Genomic DNA, 14,671 nt, shown 5'->3' with positions numbered 1-14,671 from the left:
AAATATTTATTAACTAGTGGAAGTGGTACCCATTTCTGGAATGGGTATAATAGAAACGATGGATGTTAGCATGGGTTTTGCCAGAATCTGGTCAGTTGTTATGTTTTGAATTTATAGAGCTGGAATATAGGGTATATTTTTAAGTTTCCCCTGCTTACTTTGATAGCACTCAGAAAGAAATATGAGGGTTTTGCTAGTTTATGTAATTCTTGTTCTGCTTCTAAGCCTACAGGAGAAATAAAAATTTACTACCCCAAATTTGTGTGTATGAGTCTGTCTGTCTGTCTGTCTCACACACACACACACACACACACAAAGCCAGCACAAACATATTAAAAATTAGTGATGATAGACCCTCTAAAAGGTTTGGAATAGTGGTTTGATCTGGAAAAGCATCTAGAACTCTGGATGGTTATTCACCTGTTGCAACCTTTGAAGATCTCGGGCAAGCTCCTCAATGGAGCTATCCTGATTTACACTAGCAAAAGTTCTGGCTGTCACAATTCCACCGGTGCCAGTAGGATTTATTTTCTCTTTCTAAACAGGCCATAAAACCAGACACAGCTCAAAGACAACTATGTGTCACTAGCATTCCCACACCAAAGCAAGGTGGTGATTGGTCTTGGAGCTCTGTTAGATGAAAATCCTTGTGATTTCAGGCTCAAGATTTATGTTCTCTCCCTACCTGTCCCCAAGTTTGTAGGATGGAATGTAGACAGGGCAGGTTTGGTCCATCTTCTATATCTTTAAAATGCTAGTAAAAGATTAAAATCTGAGATCTAATTGCTAGTCTAATAAAAATTAGTAACCTTTACAATAACATGTGGCACAGTATGAAGTTAATTATATTTTAATACAGTATGTTTCAGAATCTTGAAATTAGATGCTGTATTTTAACTTCTGGAATTGAATCAAAATTTATGTATAAAGAGCTTGGGTGACTGTCCTTCCTAAACAAATAGAAATTCAAAGTCCCTTAAATATAATCAAGAGTTTTCCTCAATTTTTTTCTTAGGATAATTTCTTTAATGTCTCCAGTATTCACATGCAAAATTAACATAGTAATCACATTTCTGCTCAGGTGAACAAAAGACCGCAGAGGACATCAGCTACATCTCAGAGCTCATATAATGTCTTGCACTAATGCCTGCCAGATTGCTCATTTTTAATTCCAGTAAACTTTCACTGCAACTGGCCCAATTTGGGGTAGGACTGAAAGTGAATGAATTAACTCTTATAACCTATAGAGATCTGATATTGGATTTTCTGCCCATCATGTACTGCCTCAGCTGTGCCTCACTGTTGGCTTGATAAAGGATTTCAATTTCCAAGATCAATTGCATACATCCAACATGAACAAACATGAATTCTCACACATATTAATTGATGAAGGTGTCATGGAAAATGAACTCTCCAGGGAGAGCATCAGAACTTTGTCAGTAGAGAATTCTCCATTAGGATTGTACGTTGCCAGAGACTGAGTTTAGGTGCCTTCAGAGGAAAATGTAGGACATATTTACTTGGTTTGGCATTAGATTTCCTTTGTGTTTCATTGTGGGTAGTACTGTATTGATTTTTCATTTGTATTTGGATTCCAAGATAAAAGACCATGTGCACATTAATTAAAAATAAATTAAAAGAAATAAAAGTGTGGTTTAGATTTAATGAGCTCAGAAGTAACACGTCCTTCTGAATCAGAAGTTAGCTGTAACACGCCTTTGCAGATTCATGAATACCATCCCACTCTCCTAAAGTATAACATCTGGTAATTAAGTGGAGAAAAGATTATAAGTTTTGAGCAGTGAGTCAAACATAAAGACGAGAAAAATCTAGGGTACCAATGTTAAATACATAGGGAGGATTGCTGGAGGGAGAAATACACTGATGCAAAATCTGTGCAATAAGAGATCCTGTCTAGGTATTTCAATGCAAGCCCTGCTTCTCTGGATGTGTTGCAAAGCCATAGCAAACTGCTAAGTGTCTTCTCCAGTTCATTCTTGTGTAGTATACATAAGGCTGGACATTTGTCTTGGTTATCAGAGGACTCAAGTTGCAGATTCTCAGATTTGTGGCTTTTTTTTTAAAGATATCCAAGACTTTTGACGTTGGAGGTTACCTAGTATGAGTGGATAGGTAAAATTATCAGCACTTGAATTAAATTCAGTGATAATCTTGAGATGACTAGTTAAACCTTGGGTAGCATACAAGGCAAATAGAGAAAAGGAGCTCAATAACAATACTGTGGTGACGCAGCGGAACAGAGTAGAGTTGGAACTGAACCAGAGCCCCAAAATCAAATTCCTCTGAACTTTTGGGAGGTTTCAAACCTAACTCTGAAACAGGCCAAACGAAAACTCAGAATCTGAATCCTCTGCAAAGTGTTGATCCGAATCCAGATCCAAACTTTGCAGTTTGAGCCCACCTCTAGACAAGGCCAACAAATTCTCAGATTCATAGCTTCTTAGATTCCACAGCCAGAAGGGACCATTGTGATCATGTAGTCCAGGGGCGGGCAAACTTTTTGGCCTGGGGGGCCACATCGGGTTTCTGAAATTGTATGGAGGGCCGGTTAGGGACAGCTGTGCCTCCCCAAACAGCCAGGCATGGCCCATCCCCCGTTCCCATCCGATCCCACCTGCTTCTTGCCCCCTCAAGGCCCCTCCGGGACTCCTGCCCCATACACCCCACGCTCTTTGTCCCCTGACTGCCCCCGGACCTCCCACACCTAACAGCCTCCCGCCACCCCATCCAACTCCCCTCTCTTTCCTGACTGCCCCACCGGGACCCCTGACCCATCCAACCACCCCTTCTCCTTGATCACCCTGGACCCTCTGCCGCTGACAGCCCCCCACCCCTGACTGCCCCCTGCTGACCCATCCAACCCATCCTCTCCTTCCTGACTGCCCCCCACGGGACCCCTGCTCCCATTCAACCCCCTGTTCACTGTTCTCTGACCGCCTCGACCCCTATCTACACCCCCGGCCCGTGACCACCCTCTGAACTCCCCTACCCTCTATCCAACTCCCCCGCTCCCTGCCTCATTACCGTGCTGCCTTGAGCACCGGTGGCTGGTGGTGTGGCTGCACCAGGACAGGCAGCTGTGCTGCACGGCACAGAGCACCGGGTCAGGCCGGGCTCTGCAGCTGCGCTGTCCAGGAGCTCACAGCCCTGCCACCCAGAGCATTGCACCAGCGGCGCAGTGAGCTGCGGCTGCAGGGGAGGAGGAGCAGAGGAGGAGAGGCCGGCGGCTAGCCTCCCAGCCAGGAGCTCAGGGACTGGGCAGGATGGTCCTGTGGGCCGGATGTGGCCCGTGGGCTGCAGTTTGCCCACCTCTGATATAGTCTGACCTCCTGTGTAACAAAGGCCATAGAACTTCCGCAATACAGAGTATATATTTTTTAGAAATATATCCACTCTTGATTTAAAAATGGTCAGTGATGGAGAATCCATCACAACACTTGGTAAATTGTTCCAATGGTTAATTATTCTCACTGTTAAATCTACATTTTATTTTCACTCTGAACAAAGCTTCAACTTCCAGCCGTGCTCACTGAGAATTGTATTCTCTGGAGCGGTAATGAGGGTTTGCCTCTTCATATTTTCTCTTTTTCCCTATTTGGAGAGTTAAAGTAGGCTTCAAATGACATTTCTGGCATGTGCAAGAATCAAGTTAATATCTTCTATGTTATCACAGCACAAGGAACGTTCTAGCTGTTTGCACTAACAAGAGAAATAAAGAGTATCTGAAATGCAAATCAATGTCTGACACTACATAATTCTTAATACTGTGTTTGCATGGCACTTTCCATTTTTATATAGATTACCCAGTGATTCTTCCTTAAAAAAGGAGGGGAAATCCTGCTAAAAATAGCTCTACTTACAGCATGTAAATAACTCGCAAAATTTCTTTTGACTTCTCATTAAATGCAGGGAATGGCATAGTGGTTTGAATTACCCAGACTTCCAGGAATCGTAAGGTTTGAATCTCTGCAATGTTGACCCAGTACTTTAGTCTAAGAAAGATAAATCGAGCTCCAGGTACTTTAGTATGTGCAAGTCTATCAGATAAAATCTTAGAAATCAAGATCCTGTCTAGAACTGGGAAAATACCACTTTAAAAAGCATTTGTTGGAATAAAAGCCACAAATTCACTTTGACACTATTCTTGATGCTTTACATTCCTTTTTCATGAATGTCATATGAGTGATGTTTTGCCTGCAAGTATATTTGTATAAATCATCTAACTTGAGTTTCCTCAATAGTATTTTAAACACAATAACAATTGCTAGTGCAAACAAGTTCTAAGATTTCTCTACTACTTTTTATAAAAGGTTTATCATCTAGTCAAGGAACAGATAAAGTGACTAAAGTCCACCACAAACACTCAGAGACAATGTAAGTAAATAGTTTACAGGCAATTCATACACTGAATCGTGTTGCACTTGAACAATTTTGAATAACAAACTAGGAAAAATCAAAGTCTGTTTACAAACAAATTTTTTTTTCAAAATACTTGCAACAAATAGTTCCACACACTTCTATTTTGGTGTGGTTTAAATGGGTATTAAAATCTCACAGTATGTTTTGAAAGTGTAGTATTTTATAGAGACATGTGAATAACCAATTTTTCAGTTCAGTGGCCAAACCGAAAAATCAGGAGGAAAAATTCAATTTTGGGTTAACCCAAAATTAAAATGTGTTGAGTTTTTAGCAAACTGAAAAAGTTGGGGGGAAAAATCCTTTCAGGTCTTTTGTTTGACCAAAACAAATCATTTTGTGTTGTCTTTGAGGGGTGTTTTACTCTTTTGAAAAATTGAAGTAAAATTCAAAATGAAAAGTCATTTTGAATTGAATAGTCAAAAACGTTTTGTTTTGAAAATGTCCAAATGAAACATTTTGACTTTTCAGAATTGTTCTGTTCTAACACAATTTGTATACAAATTTGCCAAATGTTTCAGTCAACCCAAATCTGTATTTTTTGTCAAAAAAAAAAGTTTTTGTCCAAAAACTACTGTGATTCGTCAAAAAGAAAAGGAGTACTTGTGGCACCTTAGAGACTAACAAATTTATTAGAGCATAAGCTCTAATAATAAAAATAATAATAATTTATAAAATCTAAGGATGTTTTGCTTTTCCCTAACTGAATACTATTTATTGTTATTATCTAGCACTCCCCTTCATTTTATCTGTACTGGGATTCTGTCTTTTATTTTCTTTTTGTTTTACATAATACACTAAAGATAGGTATTGATGCAGGAGCTAAAGCATGGAGAGGAAGGCAAAATGATGGCTGGGATGTGTGGGGAGACACAGAGAACCCTCCTCTCTCTAGTTACAGTGCATCTGCTCAGGGAGCAGCTGTAGTTAGGCACAAGCTGTTGGGTATATAGCTAACTAGGGCTGCTAGCCCCAGAGATGGAGTGACTGGGCTAGGAGGATCCCTGTGCTCCAGCAGCACTGCTCCTTAGGGGGTATTGGCTACACCTGCTTGTTCATGCTGCTCAGTGCTCCCCACCCCAATGCCTTTGGGGAGGCGTGAGTGCAGGCTCTGCAGCTTGGGAGGCACATCTCCTGTTCAGCCTCCTCAGGGGTATAATTGTGTGGTAAGCCTTCAGAGGATCCTGTAAAACTACTGTATAACATGGAATTGCAGTCTTTTGACAGGACGCTGCCTGATCTTTCTATTGCTGAAGTTTGCCTTCATTTGCTTCTATTATTGTCAGTTACTGATTTTTCTTGTTTTAAAGTACTTCATTTAAAAAAAAACAGCTTTGCTCTATGAAAAGGTAAAGTTGCTCTTCTCCATCCTACTTTTTAGAGCCTGGTATTGTAAGGAGCCGAGCACCCTCCTCCTGATATCACCCAGCTTGTTGCAGGAGGTGCTGTGCATTTCAAAGTATTAGCCTTCTGTGACTTTCACACAGTCTAAGCTTTTTATGGAACCAAATTAGGCAAATACTGATTGCCCATGCATCCTGGAAAACTAGCTGTTGTGAGTAATCCAAGTTCATGTAGGTAAACTGCCAAGCGACAGGACTTGAGTTTCTTTTCAATGCCCTTCAAAAGGGCATTAGGCCCATTGCTAGCATGAATCTTGTTTCTCTTTTGCCCCAATCATCCCAGCTGTTACAAAGCCTTGCCTCCTCTTTTTCCACATCATCTAAAATAATCCTGCCCTTTGTAAGAACATAAAGGTGAAAATGTATTCATATTGAACAAGGACTTCTGATAAATTCTTATATAGTGCTTTTCATCAGTAGATCTAAGTGCTTTACAAAGTAAGTCAGTATCATTCTCCCCATTTTACAAATGGGAGAAACTGAAGCATAGAGCGATGAAGTGGCTGGCTCAAAAACACCTACCAAGCCAAAGGCAGTACCAGGAGTAGAGTCCAGGTCTCCTGAGTCCCGATCCAGTAGGCCACATTGCCTCCCTTTTTTAACTACAAATTTCCCATACTATGTTTTCTGTGAGCTTAGGAAAATTTGGGTTGCTTTGCCAAAATGCAGACTTGGCAATTCTACATTATGTTAATCAAAAAAGAAATAAACAATGAAATTTCAGAAGGGAAATAAAGATAGTTATTTGATTGTCAAATACTGTCATTTAAACTTGTAAAACTAAGTATGATGAATTTATCATAAGGTAATGTATTTACCACAGAATGTTCAAATTTTAACAGAGTAACAGCTTGAAATTGATGTCTTAGCACAAAGTAGATACTTATGTGAGTTCCATAGTATTCTGGGTTGGTAATTTCGATGTTTAACATGGAATTATTGTGGATTTTTTAATACAAGATTTCATCAGTTTGTCAATGAAGCTTGCCTATCAGCTGATGTTTGTACAAATTAAGGTTTTTGGAACTGGCAGTTCAACCCAGGTAATTCTAAAATTATAAAGTTTAGGAATTTATATAATTGCTCAATTATTTAATTGGAGATTCAAAATGCTTTCCCGGGGGGAAAAAATCTATAACCTCTGGCCAAGTCTTTTTCTCACACACACAAATGACTTCATGTGAAGTATGCAATCACCTAGTTCCAAAATTACTTCTAATTTATTTTGAATTTCTAGCTGATACTCACTGATAACTTAGCATTTTAACCCTAGTTTTAATATAAATTACACAGTTATTTCAAGCGATGTTAACTCAGTGATAAATTCTCTTATAATAAAATCCATTAACAACAATTCCAGAAATTAGCTGTTCCTGGATAGCAATAATGTGGCTTATCATTACCTTTGGTCAAGGTACATGGTTGTCAGGCATGTAATAACATTTTAATAGGTAGTTGCTATTGCTGCATGTAAACAAGGTTTGTTTCTGTGCTAAAATGAATTAATCACCAAAATATTGATATCTTCATCCTCACCACTCTTAGCAACACCTTGACTTTAAAACTGAAGCTGAAACTTATTTCCAAAACACGAGCACACAATAAAGTAATTTTATTATAAGCCCTTAACTTTAGGTGTATGCTTTCAAAGGACTACATTTTGGCTTTGCCTATGGATGGGGCAACATGTAGCTGTGCTGCCCCAGGAGCAGACCAAGAAATGGACAATGATTCAGAGTTTTCCCCCTGCTATGGGGGTGACACTCTGCACCAGTCCCATACCTGACATAGTGTCTATCCCCTGGTTTGGCTGTGCCAGGGGGCTTGTCAGTGGGGGAGAAGTCTTAACTCTACCCATTCCCTGTGCATTTATACAGCAGGGGAAGTAGCAGGGTAGTTTTGAGTCCTTTCCTCACATATGCAGCAAAAGTAGATAAGCCATGACCTGGCCCTAAGAATTTAAATTGGAATAACCCAGTCATTGCTTGGTTTTAAAAAAAAACCTGTGAGGAATGTTTCTATTACTTCCCTAGTGAACAGCACAGGTTCCAGCCCTGGTTAGCCAATGCTGGTTTTATCTACCTGTGATATTCAGTTAGGAGATAAGAGATATTTCAGCTCAACAGTGGTACAGTACAGCTGCCTGTTTTTACTTTCTCATTGATAATGCAAAAGACATTTTCCTTTTTTTGGTCTTAAAAGACAGAGGGAATATTAATAATTCTGGCCTTGGAATCTATGAATAATGCTTAATTTTGGTAAATTTTGGAATTTTTCTAGTGTTCAGTTTCTCTGATCATGGCCGGCATTTGGGGAGTCCTGGTGATCTTTTTTCAATATTATAGTACAAATCTGCAAATGTATTAACTCAACATAATTAACACACAGGTTAGAAAAAGCGCCGTCAATTTATTTTTTCCTACCTATCCTCCTTTGGGAACACAAATTAACAAGGTTCATGTTCAATTTGTTTGTTTCATGAATGTGTGGTGCCAATAAATTCTACGTGCTTGGCAATAGTATAAATCCCTAAGGGACAAATGCTCAAAAGAGATTTTGAAAATTCACTTCTGCTAGCTGATCTACCTAGGGGCCTCTATGAGGACACAGAGGTTGCCTCTGAAATCTGAAAACCACTTTGCAGCATGGGGGCCAACATTTTTATGAAACTGAATTATGTAAACCCACTTTTTGGTTCCTGAGTTTTTGTGCTTCTGAAAACCTATATTTGAAGATGCCAAATACCATTTGCTTGTGCATATTGAATAATTAGTTCTAACCAGCCAATTTCCATGCATAAAACAATATTTTTATGATGCATAAACTCAGGTGCTCAAAGGTACATACACATAAAATTGAGCATACAAATTCAGAGCCTACTTTGAACATTCAACATTGAGTTATGATGTCTATAAATGAACTTAATTCCATTTCAAACGTATAGTCTGTTGAGACATTTTCACAGTGAGTGTCCCCTAGGGAAAAGGGCTTGGTAATCAGAAGAGTGCTGATACTGTAGTTCAAAAAAATATTGCCATCAGTTCTGAAACAGCTGTTACTATTTTGAGCAAATCAACCTAAAATATCATGCCAACCTCTCAAATTGTTTTTGATTGCTACTTTTTATTCGATAGAAAAAACAAGAGCAGGGTTTTCGAACTTGAGTGCCTCAAACTAGTTGCTAAATCCTTATTTTTAGGCACTGAGATTTGAAAGTTTTGGCTCAGATATGTGGGTTACATGTGTATAGGGTTGATTTTTCTTCATGCATAAAGGATTGCTAGCATATCCCATATAATAAACAGTGGTGGTTCCCCTGAGTATTACTAATTCACACACATATACAGGATTATATTGGTGGAAAAAAGAAAGCAAAGTTAATAACATAAATAATTGTTGTCTGTTGCTCAGATCACATGGCTATATCAGGGAAGAGATCATTCTTCTTTACTCATCTTTTTGTGAAAGTGCAAACAGAATGTTATATCTGAGCTGAATATTGCAAAATGGAATTGTAATTTTAGTGCAGAGACAAATTCTGAAGTGGTGTCCTATGAAGTGATTGAACAAGCTTAGATGTTTGAGGGCATTTAGTCTGCTCTTTTTGAAACATGTGGCTAGTACTCTCCCCACCCTTTTAGTTAGCCTTATAATTTTTTCCATCTGCACCATTTTGAACTCCTAAGTTAGTTTTATGCTGTGTGTACAGTAATGGAATAGATAAGTGTTGCTGTTTCATAAGAACATAAAAATGGCTATACTGGGTCAGACCAAAGGTCCATCCAGCCCAATATCCTGTCTACTGACAGTGGCCAATGCCAGGTGCCCCAGAGGGAGTAAACCTAACAGGCAATGATCAAGTGATCTCTCTCCTGCCATCCATCTCCACCCTCTGACAAACAGAGGCTAGGGACACCATTCCTTACCCATCCTGGCTAATAGCCATTAATGGACTTAACATGAATTTATCCAGTTCTCTTTTAAACCCTGTTATAGTCCTAGCCTTCACAACCTCCTCGGGCAAGGAGTTCCACAGGTTGACTGGGCGCTGAGTGAAGAACAACTTCCTTTTTTGTTTTAAACCTGCTGCCCATTAATTTCATTTGGTGGCCTCTAGTTCTTATATCATGGGAACAAGCAAATAACTTTTCCTTATTCACTTTCTCCACACTACTCATGATTTTACATACCTCTATCATATCTCCCCCTTAGTCTCCTCTTTTCCAAGTTGAAAAGTCCTAGCCTCTTTAATCTCTCCTCATATGGGACCTGTTCCAAATCCCTAATCGTTTTAGTTGCCCTTCTCTGAACCTTTTCTAATGCCAGTATATCTTTTTTGAGATGAGGAGACCACATCTGTACACAGTATTCAAGATGTGGGTGTACCATGGATTTATATAAGGGCAATAAGATATTCTCCATCTTATTCTCTATCCCTTTTTTAATGATTCCTAGCATCCTGTTTGCTTTTTTGACTGCCGCTGCACACTGCGTGGATGTCTTCAGAGAACTATCCATGATGATGCCAAGATCTCTTTCCTGATTAGTTGTAGCTAAATTAGCTTCCATCATATTGTATGTATAGTTGGGGTTATTTTTTCCAATGTACATTCCTTTACATTTATATTCTCCACATTAAATTTCATTTGCCATTTTGTTTCCCAATCACTTAGTTTTGTGAGATCTTTTTGAAGTTGTTCTTCACAGTCTGCTTTGGTCTTAACTATCTTGAGCAGTTTAGTATCATCTACAAACTTTGCCACCTCACTGTTTACCCCTTTCTCCAGATCATTTATGAATAAGTTGAATAGGATTGGTCCTAGGACTGACCCTTGGGGAACATCACTAGTTACCCCTCTCCTTTCTGAACATTTACCATTTATTCCTACCCTTTGTTCCCTGTCTTTTAACCAGTTCTCAATCCATGAAAGAATCTTCCCTCTTATCCCAATTTATATCAACTTAATTTACGTAAGAGCCTTTGGTGAAGGACCTTGTCAAAGGCTTTCTGGAAATCTAAGTACACTATGTCCACTGGATCCCCCTTGTCAACATGTGTGTTGACCCCTCAAAGAATTCTAATAGATTAATAAGACATATTTTCGCTTTACAGAAACCATGTTGACTTTTGCCCAACAATTTATGTTCTTCTATGTGTCTGACAATTTTATTCTGTACTATTGTTTCAACTAATTTACCTGGTACTGACATTAGACTTACTGGTCTGTAATTGCCGGGATCACCTCTAGAGCCCTTTTTTAAATATTGGCGTTACATTAGCTATCTTCTGGTCACTGGGTACACAAGCTGATTTAAAGGACAGGTTACAAACCATAGTTAGTAGTTCCACAATTTCACATTTGAGTTCTTTCAGAACTCTTAGGTGAATGCCATCTGGTCCCAGTGACTTGTCACTGTTAAGTTTCTCAATTCATTCCAAAACCTCCTCTAGTGACACTTCAATCTGTGAGAATTCCTCATATTTGTCACCTACAATAATTTCCTGTAATTATCTCAAATGAAGATGTTTGTAAATAGGCTACGTGCAATTAAAAAAATGTTCCTATGTAAAGACAGATTGTGATAAGTCCTTTATAGAGATGCACAAGGAAAACACTTCTGGTGGTCACCAAATTTCTGGTGACGTCCTGAGTATCTCAATCACCTGTGGGCCAAAGATGTGGGAAGAAGATTCATTGACTCTGGCAGTAGCTATGATTGCCTCAACGAACCCTCTAGGCCTTGTCTTCACTACACGATGGGAGCACTATTGGGAGTGTTGACAAACAAAACAAACATTTTAACCACTATGCCACTTAGACCTGCTATGAGCAGGATTAGAGAACATGCTGGTTAACAATGCCAGCACCTGCCTGGAATTTTGACTACACTAGCGCTCTCACTGGCAGAGCTATAGTAGTGGTGGCAATGATTGTGGTGGGTGGGGTGGAAGAATTTAGCATAGAAACAGATGTATTTGTAGCTTTTCTGCAAATTATACAAAGCCCGACACAAATATCATAACTGAATCTGTTTAGTATGATACAACCACGTTTATGCAATGAGGGAAGAGCTGTAAGAAAGGCACACAGAGCTAGGAAATGTGAAATACTTGTGTTACAAACTGAAGAGTGTGCTTAGTATTTACAAATAGCAAAATGTTCATGGACGTCTAAAGCTAGGTCTGATCAACACACAGTTGATTTAACTAACGGTGTGATTTTTTTTTTTTTAAACCAGCATAATTAAACTGGTGCAAAATTAGCATTGCAATGCATAACTGACTCAGGGGCCTATGTTTCATTTTGAAAAGTGACTTAGGAGCCTAAGGGACTGTCTACACATGGCATAATGCACACTATGGGAGAGTAATTTCTAAAACTCAGTAACATGATATTTAATTGAGTTTGAAATGGGGCTTTATTATAGTTCTGAGATCAAAGTACAATCTTCTTTGGTGAGAAAACTGCTTAGTTTACACAAAAGTTACAGCAGTTTAACTGAAATAAGTTCAAAAAGTGTCTTTACTTAAAGCATGGACACACCATTTAAACATTGGTTTAAAACAGGTTACATGAGTTAATTTGCTCTTGTAAATTTACCAACCAAATTTATAAACCAGGTCTGAATTAAATTAAGAGTGAACACACAGGGCTTTGCACCTATTTAATTGTATTTGTTTAAAATCACACCATTTGTTAAACCAATCGGGCCTAATTTAAATTCCTCTTTGGTAAGGGATTTGAAAGAGGACAGTGAAATTACATGGTACATAGGATCAGGAAAAATATTCCTGGGCTTAGGAGCAGCATCGTCAAAGGTGTGCTTGTGAAAGGACACTAAGCGAGCATTGACAAAGCAAAGGTTGCAGGCAGAAGAATGGCAAGTGATGAAATAGAAAAACAAGTATAATTTTAAGTTTGTTTTGAAATATGGAAGTTAATTTACCAAAATAATGCAGCAGGGGAGGAACTATTTTTATATCACCTTTCTGCTACTTGATTATATTGGCAGCCATATTAAGGTGTCACTTTTTTTTATTATTATTTGAAAAACTACCTTGCATTTGACTTAGAGAGGAGGGAATATTTAGATATGCAAATTACCTCTTCAACAAATGATTCTTCAGGGGGAACAGCAGAAATGAGCAGAAGTAAAGTAAATTTATTGGTGATTTGGCTTACATTTCCCTCCAAGTCCCAAATGGTTGCTAAACTTCTGTTCACTTTCATAGGCATATGTTGTAGCTGTCTAGAGTTCATATATTATATGCCATGTTACTGACTATGGAGAGCAGCAGTAAAGCAAGCTTCTTACGAGCTTTTGAAGTAAATGCTTAACGAGGACAGATTCTACACACGTGAATGTGCCCATTTTATGCCGTAAGTCAGAGTTTCTGCTCTGATACTGTCATTGTGAAGATTCTGGAAGCACAGCAATGATACAAGATGTAAGAACAGTTAGATATACATGGTTACCATGGGTCTTGAGAATACCCTCAATGTTTTGGTAATGATTTGTTATCTCATTTCAGTTAAGTTAGGTTTATTACAAGAATCCTAGAGATTTTGAACCTCAGATTTTATCCCATGCAAGTTTTAATCTTGTTCTAAAACTATTAGAACCATTGAAATTTCTTCCACTTTCTCTATAGCATTCTTATGAACAAATACATGAAAAGAGCTAAAATTTGGTCCCATTCAAGGATCTGGAAAAACTCTCCTTAACTCTCCTGGTGCAGGAATCACGAGTACACTGACTCCTATGTCCTATTTCAGACTTCCAACAATCCACTTTTCAATAGTTCTAATCTTGAATAGTCAGTAGCAGTCTTGCCAATGACTGTAATGTGAGTAGAACAGATTCTATGTGCAGAACAGCTGCTGATTTCAATATGAGCTCTGAGCGGAGAGTTCTATATGCAACATCTGAGCCTGGTCCATTAACGTTGTTGGCAAAATTCTCCATGGTCTCTTCTGATGTAGCATCAAGTCCATAGGGCATTTTCAAGAACCAGCTCAAAAGATGTAACATAAATTCATACTTCCACAAAGGTTTAGAACATCTATTTTTTGCTATTCTCTAGGTAGATGCACTGGTTAGCAAATCTTCATTTTCAGGTTCCCAAGTCAGAATTGTTTTAAGGTATACAGTTCTGATCTCCATCACTACTTTTCTAGAAGCCTCTTCAAATTATCTTAACTGATTACAGAGTACTCTTTGTAATCAGATCAAGTTGAACAGGAAAAATCCTAACACAGCACTGTATCTCATGAAAAAATTACTGTAAAATACTTTAAATAAATTGCTCACATTTCATTCCCAATGATATTGATTCTCACTATCGGGATGTTCAGTTGACTTTTTTTGTGTCAGATTTAACAGACTGCAATAATGAATAATGAAATGGCAGAAAACATCCATACTGAAATGAAAGCACTGTTTGTTTTGCTTTAAAGCATGTGTAAGGGTTTTTCATAAAGATATAAGCCTCCTCAGAAATCGGAAAGAAAAGAAGAAGAATTAAGGCTAAAGCTATGTAACTTAAAGTATAATTTAAATTAGCCAAACTGGTGCAAATCTTCATAATGTGGTGAGATTCCTATAAGATTTTAGCTAAGGCAAAACCATTTCATCTGTCCCTTGATGTAAGGTAATTAATTTTACATCAGTCCACTGAAGTCAGTGGAAAGACTCTCATTGACTACAGTAGGCTTTGGATCAGTGAGAGTATGTGTGGTGGTCTGCGTTCTTGGCTCTGGTTTGTATGAGACCTGAGTTTGAAGTAATATGGTACCACCCCTGTGACTCCGTAATTGACCAGATCCACA

The 14,671-nt window shown here is 38.5% G+C and overlaps 1 protein-coding gene across 6 annotated transcripts in view; it reads left to right on the top strand.

Moving 5' to 3' along the window:
- PHACTR1 (phosphatase and actin regulator 1) overlaps nucleotides 1-14,671 on the top strand; it is a 450,172-nt gene that overhangs the window by 61,509 nt on the left and 373,992 nt on the right. Inside the window, exon 1 of one of the 6 annotated variants that reach the window (XM_043507026.1) lies at nucleotides 5,585-5,603. The exons of the other annotated variants lie outside the window; for them this stretch is intronic. The gene's annotated coding sequence lies outside the window, so the exon portion shown is untranslated. Of the gene's footprint in view, nucleotides 1-5,584; nucleotides 5,604-14,671 lie in introns of those variants that run through there. 6 annotated transcript variants of the gene reach the window in all.

The sequence above is a fragment of the Dermochelys coriacea genome, chromosome 2, assembly GCF_009764565.3.
Source record: "Dermochelys coriacea isolate rDerCor1 chromosome 2, rDerCor1.pri.v4, whole genome shotgun sequence".
Classification (NCBI taxonomy): domain Eukaryota; kingdom Metazoa; phylum Chordata; order Testudines; family Dermochelyidae; genus Dermochelys; species Dermochelys coriacea.
This window is presented reverse-complemented; position numbering and strand designations above follow the sequence as displayed.